This window comes from Mustelus asterias, chromosome 7 (genome assembly GCF_964213995.1).
Source record: "Mustelus asterias chromosome 7, sMusAst1.hap1.1, whole genome shotgun sequence".
NCBI lineage: Eukaryota > Metazoa > Chordata > Chondrichthyes > Carcharhiniformes > Triakidae > Mustelus > Mustelus asterias.
In genome coordinates this window covers 74,466,340-74,482,214 of record NC_135807.1, presented here as the reverse complement: position 1 = coordinate 74,482,214, position 15,875 = coordinate 74,466,340, and the positions used below count along the sequence as shown (strand labels likewise).

Here is a 15,875-nt window from a genome sequence, read left to right as displayed (position 1 = left end):
AAGGTTGCTGGCAAGAAGATGCACAGCTAAATAGGAATATCTAAACATTGTGGGTTGTGGCGCTTCACTGTTAGCTTCAGGCAAGTGACATCTCATCTTTAGCTGTCCAATTTGCTTCTTTCAAGAACTTGCTTTACTTGCCATTAAACTCACTGTGTCCTGTCATTACACCTGCAAGTACCATTTAAACAATGGAAAATGTTATTGACCGCCAATCAATCTTTTTGGCACTGAAAATTAATTTTACAAGTGTGGACTCACATTCCTTCAAGTTTGAATATTTCAGAGAGATTTTTTAAAATGTCAAAATTATTGTTTAATCATTTCCTTCTCTTTATTTCTCTAGTCATACCTGATTCGATATTGAATTCACCCCATCCTCTTTCCCAATTTTTAAATCTCACTGGTTAAGGACATGTCCTGTTGGTTGCCCTGTTCACTTTTGTTCAATATGCCCCATTTCTCTTGCTGCACTGTTATTAGTTTGAACATTCAGCAACTTTGCAGACATTTTGTTTAAAGCTGGATGGTGCAGGTTAATCTAAATAACAGCAGACACTAAGATGTCCTGCTATTGCCAATTCTGGCCCAATATGCTGTTCCACATCCACTCATAAATTTTCATTTAATAGCATTAGTAACCATGGCTTTTATAATTGTTAGGCAAAATATCCTAAAATCAACTTGATCAACTTCATAAGTGGCAAGTCTATTTGAGCCAACAGAATTTCTGCGAACAGGAGCATGTGCAGTAGCTGACCTATTAATCACTAGGCTTACTTAGCGTTTTGGCCAACAATGTGAAAGAATGTGCATTTATATAACACCTTTTCACATTCACATTTGGACATTCCAAAATGCTATATAACCAATTAAATATTTTTCACTTGTGTAACAAAGAAATATGATGTTCAATTGGTGTATAGTAAGGTCCTATGAACAGCAATGAGACAAATAACCAACTCATCTTTTTTGGTATTGTTTAATACATCTGAGAGTGCAGATGGGTACCTTGGTTTAACACCCCAATTGAAAAAGAACACCTCCAATATTGCAGCACTCCTTCAGAACTGCACTGAAGTGTCAGCTTAGATTATGCGACGTCTCCAGAGTGGGACTTGAATTCATAACCTTCCGATTCAGCTGAAACTTCTATCCTTGAACTAACGCCAGCATCCTGATGAAGGAGCAGCGCTCTGAAAGCTCGTGATTCTAAATAAACCTGTTGGACTTTAACCTGGTGTTGTGACTTCTTACAGCATCCTATGAACCATGATATAAAAACAGAAAATGCTGTAAATACTTGACAGGTGTGGAAAGAGAAAGAGTTAACATTTTTAGTTGAATATGACTCTTCAGAACTTTCATGGTATGTATGTCATAATTTTTAAAAACACACACTTAAATTTTAGTATTGTTAAAACGCATTTATTTTGTATTTAATAATATGAAAGAACTTGTATTTAGATAGTGCATTAACCTTTTCTATTGCACGTTTTCAATTGCTTTGGAAATCCAAATAATCTACATTCACTGGTTCCACTTCATCTACCTTATTAGTTACATCCTCTAAAAACTCTTAATAAATTTCTGAAACAATATTTCCTTTTCGGAAAACCTTGTCTGATCATATTCTGAAATCCTAAGTCCATTGTGAAGACTGCCTTAATAATAGATTCCAGCACTTTCCCAATGACTGATGTCAGGATAACAGGCGTGTGGTTTGTTGTTTTTTCCTCCCTCTGTTGCAAAGCGGCATTTTATTTCTTAACTTGTAGTCTGCTGGGATCATTCTAGAATCTAGGAAATTTTATCAATCATAACCAGCACATCCATTGACTCTGCAACCATCACTTTTAGAATCCAAGATGTAGGCCATCAGATCCTGGAGATTTGTCAGATTTTAATTACTTCAATTTCCTCACTCTTATTAGCCTAGGCTATACTCTTATTCTGATATCTACCTGATGTCTTCTACTGAACAAATTTCTCAGTTTGTGCCGTTACCTCATTCCCCACCTGTCTGATTCTGGAGTGGCCAACATTTACTTTAACTACTCTCTTCCTTTTTATATACTTGCAGAGCTCTTGCAATCTGTTAATATCTTCCTGACCAGTTTACTCTCATTCTATGTTTTCTCTTTTTATCAACTTTTTAGCGGTTCTCTTTTCAAAAACACTCCAAATCCTCAGGCTTATACACCTTTTCTTTTAACCTAATACTATCCTAAACTTCCTCAAGTAAGCTATGGTTTGATCTTGCTGAGTTTTTGTTATTGAACAAAAATGTATTTCATTGATATTTTAAACTATTTATTTAAATGTTTCCCACTATTCATTTACTTCCAAACATTTTAGTCTATTTACCCAATCAACCTTGCCACCTCTCCCTTCATCCCTATGTAATTAAGTTTAAGCTTAAAATTCTTGTTTGTCATTGGATTGGAATATATCACTGTCAAACTTAACTTGGAATTCAATTGTATTATGATCATTATTTCCCCAGAGGATCTTTAACTCTGCCATTACTAATTAGTCCTGCCTCGTTGCACAATAGTAGATCTAAAACATTTTCAGTTGGTTCCATGACATATTGCTCCAGGTTATAAGAAAGAACGCATTCCACAAACAAATCTTTGATTCAACCTTTACCAATTTGATTTGTTTAGTCTGCGGATGAATAGTCTGCGTTTGCTTCAACTCCAATATTTTTCTTGTTTAATGTTCTGCCCAATAGTATCACTACCATTAGGGGACTTGTAAACTATTCCTGCCAGTGTTTTCTGACTCTTGGTATTTCTAATCACCATGCATACGACTGATTCTACTTCCTGATCCTCTGAGCGAAGATCCTTTCTCATTAGTGTCCTTAAATCATTCTTTATCAGGGCTCTTCCTTTTCCATTCTGTTTGTCTTTTTGGAATATTGAAAATCCTGGAATATTTATTTCTCACACTTGGTCACTTTGTAATAAGCAGGATTTTACACCTCGCTCGGGCGAGATTCCCACTCGAGGCCAATGGAGATTTCCGTTCGGGGAACCTGGATGGTAGGGTTTCGGCCCATATTTCCGTAATGGCGATTAGATTTAAACCATTTCTCAATTTGTGCCTCCTCTGTCTTGTGGAAAATGCTTTGCACATTCAGCGCCTTAATTATGTTTTACTATTCTCTGCATGAACTGTACTCGCTGATGTTCCTCTAGCTTCAGAAGCACATTACAACATGCTAATGCCAATAAGTAATCAATGACTGGATTACTACAGAATAGTCGAATAAACTGCAAAGTAATATGGGAACCTAGGAACAGGAGCAGGCCATTTAGCCTTTTGAGCCTGTTCCACCGTTCCACGAGATCATGTCTGATCTGCAACGTAATTCCATATACCACTTTTGCCATATTCCTTAATATTTTCAAGAGTTACAGTCCAATTTTACATATCCTACTAAGCCATATTAAAAGCCATCTTAAATGAACAGGTACATTCTATGGTTCCTCTGATTTTCCCTATCAAATTTAAACCTGAAGCTCTACAGGACACAATGAGACCAGGGGTATATTTAGAGACTTCATAATGAAAAGGGAACAAATCACCACAATAGAAGAACCATCAGTAATGAAAAAATAAAATCTAGATTGTTAACAGTTTCTAAGCAGAACCCCACATAAAATATCTTTAAAGTTTATTTATTAGTTACAAGTAGGCTTACATTAACACTGCAATGAAGCTACTGTGAAAACCCCCTGGTCACCGCAGTCCGGTGCCTGTTTGGGTACACTGAGGGAGAATTTAGCATGGCCAATGCACCTAACCGGCACATCTTTCGGACTGTGGGAGGAAATCCTCACAGACATGGGGAGAAAGTGCAGACTCTGCACAGACAGTGACCCAAGGCGCTGTGAGGCAGCAGTGCTAACCACTGTGCCACCATGCTGCAACTCTGAAACTGAAGAATTTGGAATACCTTTTATGCTGATTTAAAAGGGCTACAATCAGCACAATAAGTAAAGCTACAACAACCCCACTGCTTTTATGTTCAAACAGGATATCAGTGAGCATACTTCCTTTTTATGCCAGCATCAAGGGGTTGGGGGGAGGGGGCATGAAAGTAATGCTGTAGTATTCAGTATTATGTAACAGAGGGTTTTTCCACCAAGCTGAGTCACTTACTCTCTTTACTGCCAAGAAAAAGTGACTCACCACTGACTTCAAAGGAATTGTACGTGTGAAGAGATAAAACATTGCAGCAATTCTGCACATTACTCATACAGGTTATTTAATTTATTTAATATAATGTATGTGGATCATTTTGATAAATTTTCACTTGGTTGATTTCCCCCTTCCTTCTTTACACCATATTCTACAGCAAACTGAATCTAGTTTTGCTGCATTAAAAGTTAATTTTATCCTACCTAATGCATTTTCTTTTGCACCAAGTAACAGGCTGCAGAAGCCAGACCAGAGACATCGCACATGAAAATGCAGTAGTGCATGAATAAAACAGATGTACAACAGCATTTGAAACTCTTGTACTCTAAAGTCCCTAGTTACTAAACCCAAAGCACCACAAATTTTATTAATAGAAGCTAAGAGTACAAGAAAAAAGAAATATTGGATGGGATTGATTGCGCAACCTGCCGTGAAGCAGTATCTTCTGATGCCGCTGTTGTCAACAGGGTCTCCTGTTCAATGCACCCCTCGCCGCTGAGCAACCCGGTGCGATGGTGAGCCGTCAGTGGGACTGGAAGGTCCCACAGGCGTGAACGGCCAGAAAGTTCCGCCAATGATAAAGTTAACAAGGCAATAGTTAGGCCTACATTAAGAGTACAGTATGCAGTTTTGTGAAAGTGCATGAAAACCATGGATAGCATGAAGTGTTGATACTGTGCATACCAGAATAATGGCAGTATGTAGTGATGACAAAATATTTCAAACACTGGGTACAGCAGCCAGTTTTGGTCAGGAAAACTGTAAGGGTGAATACTGAATTAATATTTCCTCTAGTACAAGAGTTAATGCCAAGAGGTCATGAATTTAAAATTGCAACCAAGACAGTGAGGAATAGGGTTAGAAAACATTTCTTGATGGCATTGAGCTGCTGGAAAATGAAATCTATTTCTACAAAAAGGAGATTGAGGCAGAGATCATTCATCTCTGAAAGGAAAATTCTGATAAATATTTGGAACAGAGGAAGAGGAAGATGTCCAAATTAGATTTGGACTAGCGCTGTACTGCAAATAGCTCATTGATAATGGTGAGCATGATTAGATGTGATTTTATAGGTTTATTTTCTAAAATTCACAATTTTATGCAAAGTGAATGATTTATTTTCCCCATACTAAATACTTCAAACTTCTTTTAGTTACTTATCTGTGGCAACAATAAAATCTATATGCACGTAATAGATTCTTTGTGATTTTAATAAGTACTTTAAATGTTATTTATTACATCCCAATGAAACTCAGCAATAAAAGAAGGAATCAGCACCCAAATTATATCTTAATGCAAAGTGCTAAAGTTAACAGCAAAAAGGAAAACTAAGGCTATAGTTACTGTCCTTGTTAGCTTGAGTGTTCAAAAAGAATTTGGGTAATCTCAATCTACACACCATAGCTAAAAGAAAACTGCTACGATGATCATTAAACTGGCAATGTCAGTCAAGGTCACTTGATTGAAAAGGGAAGAATTCAATTTGGCACAACAGAGGTGTTCTCATAAAGCTGAATGCAGGATGCATTAATCGGCAATTGGCATTTCAGCCTTTAAATGGTTTAAACCAGTGGCATTGTCTTTGTTCCATTCATAAATACTATTAAATCTCCCGGGTAGAACAAAACAAAAACAGTTTATAACTGATCTGCTAATTTGATATTTACAAAGAACATGATACCGCATTGGCAAAACCAGTCTATTGTAAATGTAATTCATTACATTATCAGTTGTCTGTGTAGTGAAAACAGCAGACTATGCAATTCATGTAAATAACTATAACTGTTTCAATATTAAAAATGATGTGGAGATACCAGCTTTGGACTGGGTGGGCACAGTAAGAAGTCTCACAACACCAAGTTAAAGTCAACAGGTTTATTTGGTAGCACAAGCTTTCGGAGTGCTGCTCCTTCATCAGGTGAGTGGTGAGTTGGGTTTACAAACAGGGCATATATAGACACAGACTTAATTGCAAGATAATGGTTGGAATGCGAGTCTTAACAGGTAATCAAGTCTTTACAGGTACAGACAATGCGAGTGGAGAGAGGGTTAAGCACAGGTTAAAGAGGTGTGAATTGTTTCAAGCCAGGACAGTTAGTAAGATTTTGAAAGCCCAGGCAAGTTGTGAGGGTTACAGGTAGTGTGACATGAACCCAAGATCCCGGCTGAGGCCATCCTCATGTGTGCGGAACTTGGCTATCAGTTTCTGCTCAGCGATTCTGCATTGTCGTGTGTCTTGGTGAGACCACATTTGGAATATTGTGTGTAGTTCTGGTCACCTCACTATAAGAAGGATGTGGAAGCGCTGGAAAGAGTACAAAGGAGATTTACCAGGATGCTGCCTGGTTTGGAGGGTAGGTCTTATGAGGAAAGGTTGAGGGAGCTGGGGCTGTTCTCTCTGGAGCGGAGGAGGTTGAGGGGAGACTTAATAGAGGTTTATAAAATGATGAAGGGGATAGATAGAGTGAATGTTCAAAGACTATTTTCTCGGGTGGATGGAGCTATTACAAGGGGGCATAACTATAGGGTTCATGGTGGGAGATTTAGGAAGGATGTCCGAGGTAGGTTCTTTACGCAGAGAGTGGTTGGGGTGTGGAATGGACTGCCTGCAGTGATAGTGGAGTCAGACACTTTAGGAACATTTAAGCGGTTATTGGATAGGCACATGGAGCACACCAGGATGATAGGGAGTGGGATAGCTTAATCTTGGTTCCAGATAAAGCTCGGCACAACATCGTGGGCCAAAGGGCCTGTTCTATGTCTATGTCTATGTCTTGAAGACCACCTTGGAGAATACTTACCCGAAGATCGGAGGCTGAATGCCTTCGACTGCTGAAGTGTTCCCCAACAGGAAGGGCACACTCCTGCCTGGTGATTGTCGAGCGGTGTCCATTAATCCTTTGTCAAAGCGTCTGCATGGTCTCACCGATGTACCATGCCTCGGGACATCCTTTCCTGCAGCGTATCAGGTAGGCAACGTTGGCCGAGTCGCATGAGTATGAACGTGTACTTGGTGGATGGTGTTCTCTCGTGAGATGATGGCATCCGTGTCGATGATCCGGCACGTCTTACAGAGGTTGTTGTGGCAGGGTTGTGTGGTGTCGTGGTCACTGTTCTCCTGAAGGCTGGGTAGTTTGCTGTGTAACAGTTTTAACAACACCAGGTTAAAGTCCAACAGGTTTATTTGGTAGCAAATACCATTAGCTTTCGGAGCGCTGCTCCTTCGTCAGATGGAGTGGAAATCTGCTCTCCGGCAGATTTCCACTCCATCTGACGAAGGAGCAGCGCTCCGAAAGCTAATGGTATTTGCTACCAAATAAACCTGTTGGACTTTAACCTGGTATTGTTAAAACTGTTACTGTGTTTACCCCAGTCCAACGCCGGCATCTCCACATCATAGTTTGCTGTGAACAGTGGTCTGCTTGAGGTTGCGTGGTTGTTTGAAGGCAAGTAGTGGGGGTGTGGGGATGGCCTTGGCGAGATGTTAGTCTTCATTGATGACATGTTGAAGGCTCTGAAGATGTGGTAGCTTCTCCGCTCCGGGGAAGTACTGGACGACGAAGGGTACTCTGTTATATATATGCCCTGTTTGTGAACCCAATGCGCACTCACCTAATGCTACCAAATAAACCTGTTGGACTTTAACTTGGTATCATGAGACTTCTTACAATATTAAAAATATGAGTACAGCTTCATTTGTCCTTAAAGATCAAGAAGGGCACGGTAAGAGTTTAGACAAAATACTGGGGAACAATCAAATGCTCTACTGCATTAAGTTTCTATACACAAATGTATCTTTTATATTATTTCTTCTTACAGAATCTGATATCTTTTGATTACATATAATACATAACAGGGCTCAAGGCCATGAATGAATGCTTTATTCTGGATGTTAAAATATGCAAAAGATTTTATCAAACATACAACAACTATTTGATAGTAACTATTTTTCTGAACTTTGAACAGTTTTAGAATGACTTTTATTCTTTTCCTCAAAGATGGAGACTGTTATAGTTTGAGTTACAGATTAACAAGTGATATAAATCAAGCAATGGATTGTGTTCACACGAGAGTATTATTTTTCTTCCATCATAAACAAGGCCATACACCTAACAATTCAACTAAGAAATGGCAGAATTCACTCCCAATAATCAAGATCAAGCAAAAGATTACTAAAAGATCAGATATCCACAATTAAGTCCAGTACTATCTGGGCTCCTGAGTTACTCAAAACAGTTCTTTTTTTACATGGCAAAACAACGATGAGATAATAAACCATGAATGTCTCTAAATTTTTTATTCTGTCATGTCTTGGGGCCATTTAAAGTTATATCATTCATAAAAAATACTACTGTTTGTCAGTTTTGGGCTTAAACCAATACTATAGTTTCAAGTGTAAACAATAAGTAGGTGCATCATGAAGTTTCTACAGTACTCTTCACATTCCACTTTAACAATAGATTTTAAATGATATCTGACTTTTATACACATTAGATATGAAGTACAAAAAATTAGGTGGCTGTCGGTCCAAATGAAAGACTATTAAGGGCTTGCATGTTAGAGAAGTTATGAACTCAGAGTTAGACATCAAGGTTAACTTTGCATAAAAATAACTGGTTAGCAAATAAAATCATCGGTTACTTAGAAGTACAAATGCTCAGAAACTCAGAGATATGGAGATCACCTAGAGTCTTCCCTATCATCCCCGAGTCTTGATCATTACTGAGTACCTAAAACTAGCAATCAATATAAAAATTGCAAACAGAGTAGCTGACGATTTAATAAGCAGTTGCTGCCATTTAGATAACATATAATGGGTGGCATGGCAGCACAGTAGTTAGCATTGATACCTCACAGCACTAGGGAGCTGGGTTCGATCCCCGGTTTGGGTCACTGTCTGTGCAGAGTCTGCACATTCTCCTTGTGTCTGTGTGGATTTCCTCTGGGTGCACCAGTTTCTTCCCACACTCCGAAAGACATGCTGGTTAGGTGCATTGGCCATGCTAAATTCTCCCTCAGTCTACCCGAACAGGTGCCGAAGTGTGACGACTAGGGGATTTTCACAGTAACTTCATTGCAGTGTTAATGTAAGCCTACTTGTGACATTAATAGATAAACTAAACTAAAGTACTGTAGTTCTGATTTATATAACTTTGATTACACTTTCCTACCAGTGTAACAGCCATCATGATTTAACCAAAAATACTTCATTTTGCTTTATGTAAAGTATTGTAAAGGGTCGAAAATGTGTGCTTCATAAGCATGCAATGGTGGTAACTCACTTAGCATAGAGAGACTTTAGAATGTGAGGAGATTACTAATTATATTCACGTCTTTTTTCACGATGAAGTAAATTTAAAAGTTAAATCAAATGCTATGATATTTAATATTTTCACATCAACAAAAAATTAGCTAAGACTTCATAATACACTGGTTAAAGGATACTTAGAATACTACATTTTGTTCTTGATAACACACCATAAAAAAGTGGTACATTGGAAAGAACATAGAAGAGAAATAAGGTCTGATCCGAAGTGTAAAACTGAATAAAAAAGGAAAAGGCCCAGAATCCCATCAGTTAAGTAATCTTCCCAAAAAAAAAGGAAACAAAGTTAGATGTTCATCAGAAATCTAAAACACAAAAGGAGGAAATTGGGAAAGAAAATAAATGATTGAGACCACCAGTCCACAAAAGGGCTGGTCAAAGACATAAAAAAAGTAGGAGCAGGAATCACCATTCGGGTTCTTGAGTCTGCTCTGCATTTAATATCATCATGGCTGTCCTCTCACCCCTTCCCCTTCCTCCCAGAACCATGATAGGGTTCCCCTTGTTCTCACCTTCCACCCCACCAGCCTCCGTATTCAATGGGATTGTCCTCCACCATTTTCACCATCTCCAGCATGATGGAACCAAACACATCCTATCCTGTCCTTCCCTTTCAGTATTCCAAAGGGATCATTCTCTCTGCGACACCCTAGTCCATTCCTCAGTCACACCAAACATGACCTCTCTTTTCTATGGCATTTCACCTCCTCCCTTCTCACCAACCAATACCCTAAACACACCCTCCAAGTGAAATAGCAATTTTGCTGTACTTCTTTCAATTTAGTATACTGTATCTGCTTTTCACAATATGTTCTCTACACTGGAGACACCAAATGCAGAACACATTCATTCAGTCCACAAGAATGACCCCAAGCTTCCTGTCACTTTAATTCTCCACCTTGCTTCCACTCTGACCTTTCTGCCCATGCCCTGCTACAGTGTTCCAATGAAGCTCAAAGCAAACCTGCGGAACAGCACCTCATCTTTCATCTTGGCACTCTACAGCCTTCTGGATTCAACAGAGTTCAACAACTTTAGATCATAACCCCTGCTTCCATCTTGCATGTGTGTTTTTTGATATTATTTTTCACTGGCTTGTTTCTTTCCTTTTTCCTTCATGTTGCATCCAAAGATGTGCGGGTTAGGTTGATTGGCCATGCTAAATTGACCCTACGGTCAGGGAGATTAGCAGGGTAAATGTGTGGCGTTAGGGAATAGGGCCTGGGTAGGATTGTAGTTGATGGGCTGAATGGCCTCCTTCTGTATTATAGGGATTCTTCTATAGTTACTATACAGCCATTGATACCTCATCTGTACATAACCTTTGTTCATTTGTTACACCCATTACAACTCTTCTTTGACTTTTGCATCATGAAATCTTTTGTTAGTTAATCTCTCCAGTTTTCCATTCTTTCACAGGCCTTCCCGTCTGTTCTTCCTAATCCCTCCACTCCCCACTCCATCCCCTCACTAGCTCTAAAACTTTTACACTTCTATTTTCCTTCTGTTCTGATGAAAGGTCATTGATCTGAAACACTGGGAAATATTTTATGCCCTCCACTGTGGCATGGAAGCAGGGAGCACTTTTAATCAGGGGGATAGTGGCGGGTGGGGACCCCACCACCTCCCAACTCCACCCTGATTAAGTTGATGGCAGAAAGGCCTATGAACGACCTCCCCACCCTGCCATCAAATGAAGCCCTTAGGTTGGCACCTGTTGGGGAACACTTCAGTGGTCACAGGCATTCGGCCTCTGATCTTCGGGTAAGCGTTCTCCAAGGCTGCCTTCACGACACACAACACAGAGTCACTGAGCAGAAACTGATAGCCAAGTTCCGTATACATGAGGACGGCCTCAACCGGGATCTTGGGTTCATGTCACACTATCTGTAACCCCCATGACTTGCCTGGGCTTGCAAAATCTCACTAACTGTCCTGTCTGGAGACAATACACATCTCTTAACCTGCGCTTAACGCTCTCTCCACTCACATTGTCTGTACCTTTAAGACTTGATTACCTGTAAAGACTCGCATTCCAACCATTATTTTGTAAATTGAGTTTGTGTCTTTATATGCCCTGTTTGTGAACAGAACTCCCACTTACCTGATGAAGGAGCAGCACTCCGAAAGCTAGTGGCTTTTGCTACCAAATAAACCTGTTGGATTTTAACCTGGTGTTGTGAGACTTTTTACTCTTGTTGATCCCCAACATCCTTCATCCCAAAATTGGTAGTGATATCTTTTGTCATCTCGGCTCCAGTCTCAGACATTTTCCCACAAGTCTCAATCTCTCTCTTCTCCTTTATGACCTTCATTACAACCTCTTTGAATAAGCTTTGGGACACCGATCCATGGGTAGAGACATCAGGACAGGTGTCAATTTTTGTCTGATAATGCACCTATGAAGCACTTTGGGATGTTTTACAGAATAAAAAAAAGCTGTCATTGGCAAAGGCATTAAAATATCAAAAAACTGTAAAATTAAATCGGATGGACATTTGTAAATATTATAAAGCACAAAAGATTAAAACTGTTAATACAATTTTCATCTTTACAATCTTCCATTTCCCATACCTATCTGTAAGAATGATTGAGTCATATCAATCTTTCTTCATGATTTCAAAATTCAGTAATGCTACATGTCTAGTTTGCAGGAAAATATAACAGATCATTTCCTATTTTGACAAAATAGTATTTATAAGCTTTTTATTATTTTAAAAATAAGTGATGTTAGGACTATACATGTATAATAGTTGGAGGCTACACTTTAATAATGATAGGCCAATGACACGTCTTATGCCGATTCTGAAGTAAAATGGCAAGAGAGTTTGGATAAGATTAATGAAAGTGAGAAAAAAGGGCTGAGCATAAATTGTAAGAAAATATCATGTATAGTAGTAGTCAAAAAGAAAACCATACCAGATAGTAAGATCAGAGAGAAGAATGAAGAGATAAAACAGGTAGACAAATTTTGTTACCTAGGAAGAATGTTAACATTGGATGTAAAGTGCAACCAATAAATAAGACAAAGGATTGGAATGATACATTTCAAAAAATGAAAACGATTATGATCAACTCACAACTAGCCTCAAAAACAAAGCTGAGAATCCTGGAATGCTATAATCACACCTATTTTGACATACGGAAGCTGCAGAGTTGTGTTTTTTAAAGTGAATATTGAAGATATCATTAACAAGTCACACCAATAAGAGGTGCTAGTAAAATCAGAGAGCAAAAGAACTCCACTGACTAAGATCAGTTGAAATTTCTGATCTGCACATAAGAAATCATGATTTAGAAAGTCTGATACTGATGGGAAAGATTGATGGTAAAAGAGATTGAGTTAGACAAGAAATGATCTTATTAAAGAGCCTTGCAAACTGGATGAATGTACTTCAAATGAAGGATGGTCCATGTGTCTAGAACAAGATTAATTTTAGTATATGTGCTGCCGAAGCGAGCACAGCAAGATTAGCATGTCGGTCCATAGTCACCTGAGTGGTATCTGAACAAAGAGAGACTTGTTTGGCAGATGACGTCAATAAATCATGTGATCATAGCTGTCATGGTTTCTGGCATTTTCTCAATTAAATTACAGCACTGTAATCAGTCCCTTTTTTCCACTTTTCTATTGATAAAACTATTTTATCAAAAAAAACTGAAGTCTGTTGCCCTTTATAAAGTAGCAACATCTATGACCCTAAATATACAAACTTCAAGATTCCAAATTTGACTAAGTACCACACCCATACTTACAAACAAAAGTACCAATTATCAAAAGTACTTAGCCAAAAAAAAAGCATTATGATAAGAACAAAGAATGCTGGAAAATCTTTAATAGGTCTGGCAGCATCTGTAAGGAGGGGAAAGCAGTGTTAACGTTTCAAGCTCTTATACCCTAAAACACAATTATTTTTACATTTCAAGTGAAAAAAAATCAACATGTAGTACACTATTCCTAATAAAGGTACAGGCATTTAGGAACTATTTTCAGAACTTATGCAGAGTAACAGATAGTTAGATCCTGTAAATCTCAGCAAATGTCCAAGATATGGAGAGTTGGGAAACTACAAAATTAATGAAATTGTATTTCCTTCACAATTTAATGCATCTGCTAACTGAAAAATTGTTGATCTTAGTAGGGCAGGCCAGATCTTATGTATATGGTCAGCAACTTATGTCACCAGATACTTTGCTTGTTCAGTACCGTGCCAGATATAATTCTTCACAAGTTTCTAAGATTTAAAAACTTAGAAGACCCATAATTAAGGAAAAGGTCCATTTTAACAAAAAGGTCAGACATTTATTTCAAATTTACTCAAGCTTTCTCAGGAGGATAGGAAGACAATCTCCTAATTTCTAGTAAACACTTTATTTATAGTGGTTTCTCCATCATCCATAAGGAACAGTTACTGTTCGATCAACCTCTTTAAAACTAATTTTAAAATGCTTGAACTCCAGAGCATCGATATGGATGATGACATAATGTTTATGGTGGTACAGTGGTTAGCACTGCTGTCTCAACACCAGGGACCCGGTTTCAGTTCCAGTCTTGGATGACTGTGTGGAATTTGCACGTTCTCCCCGTGTCTACATGGATTTCCTCCAGGTGCTCCAGTTTCTTCGCACAGTCCAAAGATCTGTAGGTTAGGTGGGTTAGCCATGGTAAATGTGTGGGATTACAGGAATATGGCAGGAGATGGGCTTGGGTAAGATGCTATTTCAGACAGTCGGTGTGGACTCAATGGGCCGAATGACCTCCAACTGCACTGTAGGGACTCTATGATTCAAGTAATGTAATACAATGTAAGGAATCTGAAAGTTGACAGGTTAAGAGGCTGATGACAAGTTCACATCATATATCCAGGTGAAGAAGGCCATATGACCCAACTTAACATACATAGAAACATACATTGAAAATAGAAGCACGAGTAGGCCATTTGGTCCTACTCTGTCATTCATTATAATCATGAAATTTAATTAGCTACCCTCCAATCAGAGTCCAAAGAATTTTGGAAAATGATCACAAATGGATCTACTAATTCAAGGGCCACTTCCTCAAGTATACTGGGATGAAGATTATTAGGCCCTGGAGATGTATCCGCCTTCAATCCCTATTAATTTCCCCAAAACATTTCTCTACTAATACTAATTTCCTTCAGCTCCTCATTAAAACTTGTGTTTCTCAGAACTCCTGGTACATTGCTTCAGTCTTCACAAATGAAGACATGAATAAATTTCAAATTTAGTTCCTTAGCCATTTCTTCGTTCCCAGTTATGAATTCCCCATCTCTGACTGTAAGGGACCTACATTCATTTTTGTCAATCTCTTTCTCTTTACATACCTATGGAAAATTTTACAGTCAGTTTTTAGGTTCCCTGCTAGCTTACTTTCATGTTCTATTTTCCCCTTCTTAATCAATCCCTTGATATACCTGTGCTGAATTTTAAACTGCTTCCAATCCTCAGGACTATGGCTTTTTCTCACTAATTTGTATGCTACTTCTTTGAATCTAATACTACCTCTAATTTCCCTTGTAAGCCAGGTTTGGCCACAGTTCCCTTTCCACTCATGCCAAATAGGAATAAACAACTTTTGGAGCTTACCTATTCGTTCCTTGAAAGCTTGCCATTGACTGTCCACAGTACTTCCTTTCAGTTATGTTTCCCAGTCCATTATAGCCAACTCATGCCTCATACCATAATAGTTACCTTTATTGAGATTCAGGACCCTGGTCTCAGAATCAACTACCTCACTATCCACCTTGATGAAGAATTCTATCATATTATAGTCACTCATCCCCAAAAGTTATCTAACTTTCCTTTCTCATTGCACAACACCCAATCCAAGATGGCTGTTCTCCCTTGTTGGTTCCTCAACTATTGGTAACTGATCAGAACAAGCCTAACACCCACTATTGTAAAAGCAACTGCTGACTAAATCCATTATCCCAAGTATTAATTGTTTACTGCATGAAGAACTACTTCCTGATACCAGTCCGAATATTATCTTCAACTCTTTGAACCAGTCTCTCCTTGACCTACGTCCTGTTTAATTGAAGTATTCCAGATGAATTCTTTACTACCAAATCATTTGTGATGTTATATACCATTACAGACTGAAACAGCTCAAGTCTCACCAGTCTTGCTTCATAAGTCAGATCCCAACACTGAAGATCAGCCTTGTGACTCCCCACTGCACTGAATGGTTCCCTTGTTTCTTGGTGATTGGTCACAGTACACAAAGAGCAGCTTTAACAGGACACTGTACGTCATGATCAAGAATTCCTCTGACTTTATTCTACTTTTAATATGTAGCTCGAGTTTCTATTAGTTT

The 15,875-nt window shown here is 38.6% G+C and overlaps 1 protein-coding gene across 2 annotated transcripts in view; it reads right to left on the bottom strand.

The window, feature by feature from the left end:
• The window catches only part of sgk3 (serum/glucocorticoid regulated kinase family member 3), an 87,079-nt gene that overhangs the window by 59,252 nt on the left and 11,952 nt on the right, over window positions 1-15,875 (bottom strand). The window contains exon 1 of one of the 2 annotated variants that reach the window (XM_078216283.1): window positions 12,933-13,034. The exons of the other annotated variant lie outside the window; for it this stretch is intronic. The gene's annotated coding sequence lies outside the window, so the exon portion shown is untranslated. Of the gene's footprint in view, window positions 1-12,932; window positions 13,035-15,875 lie in introns of those variants that run through there. 2 annotated transcript variants of the gene reach the window in all.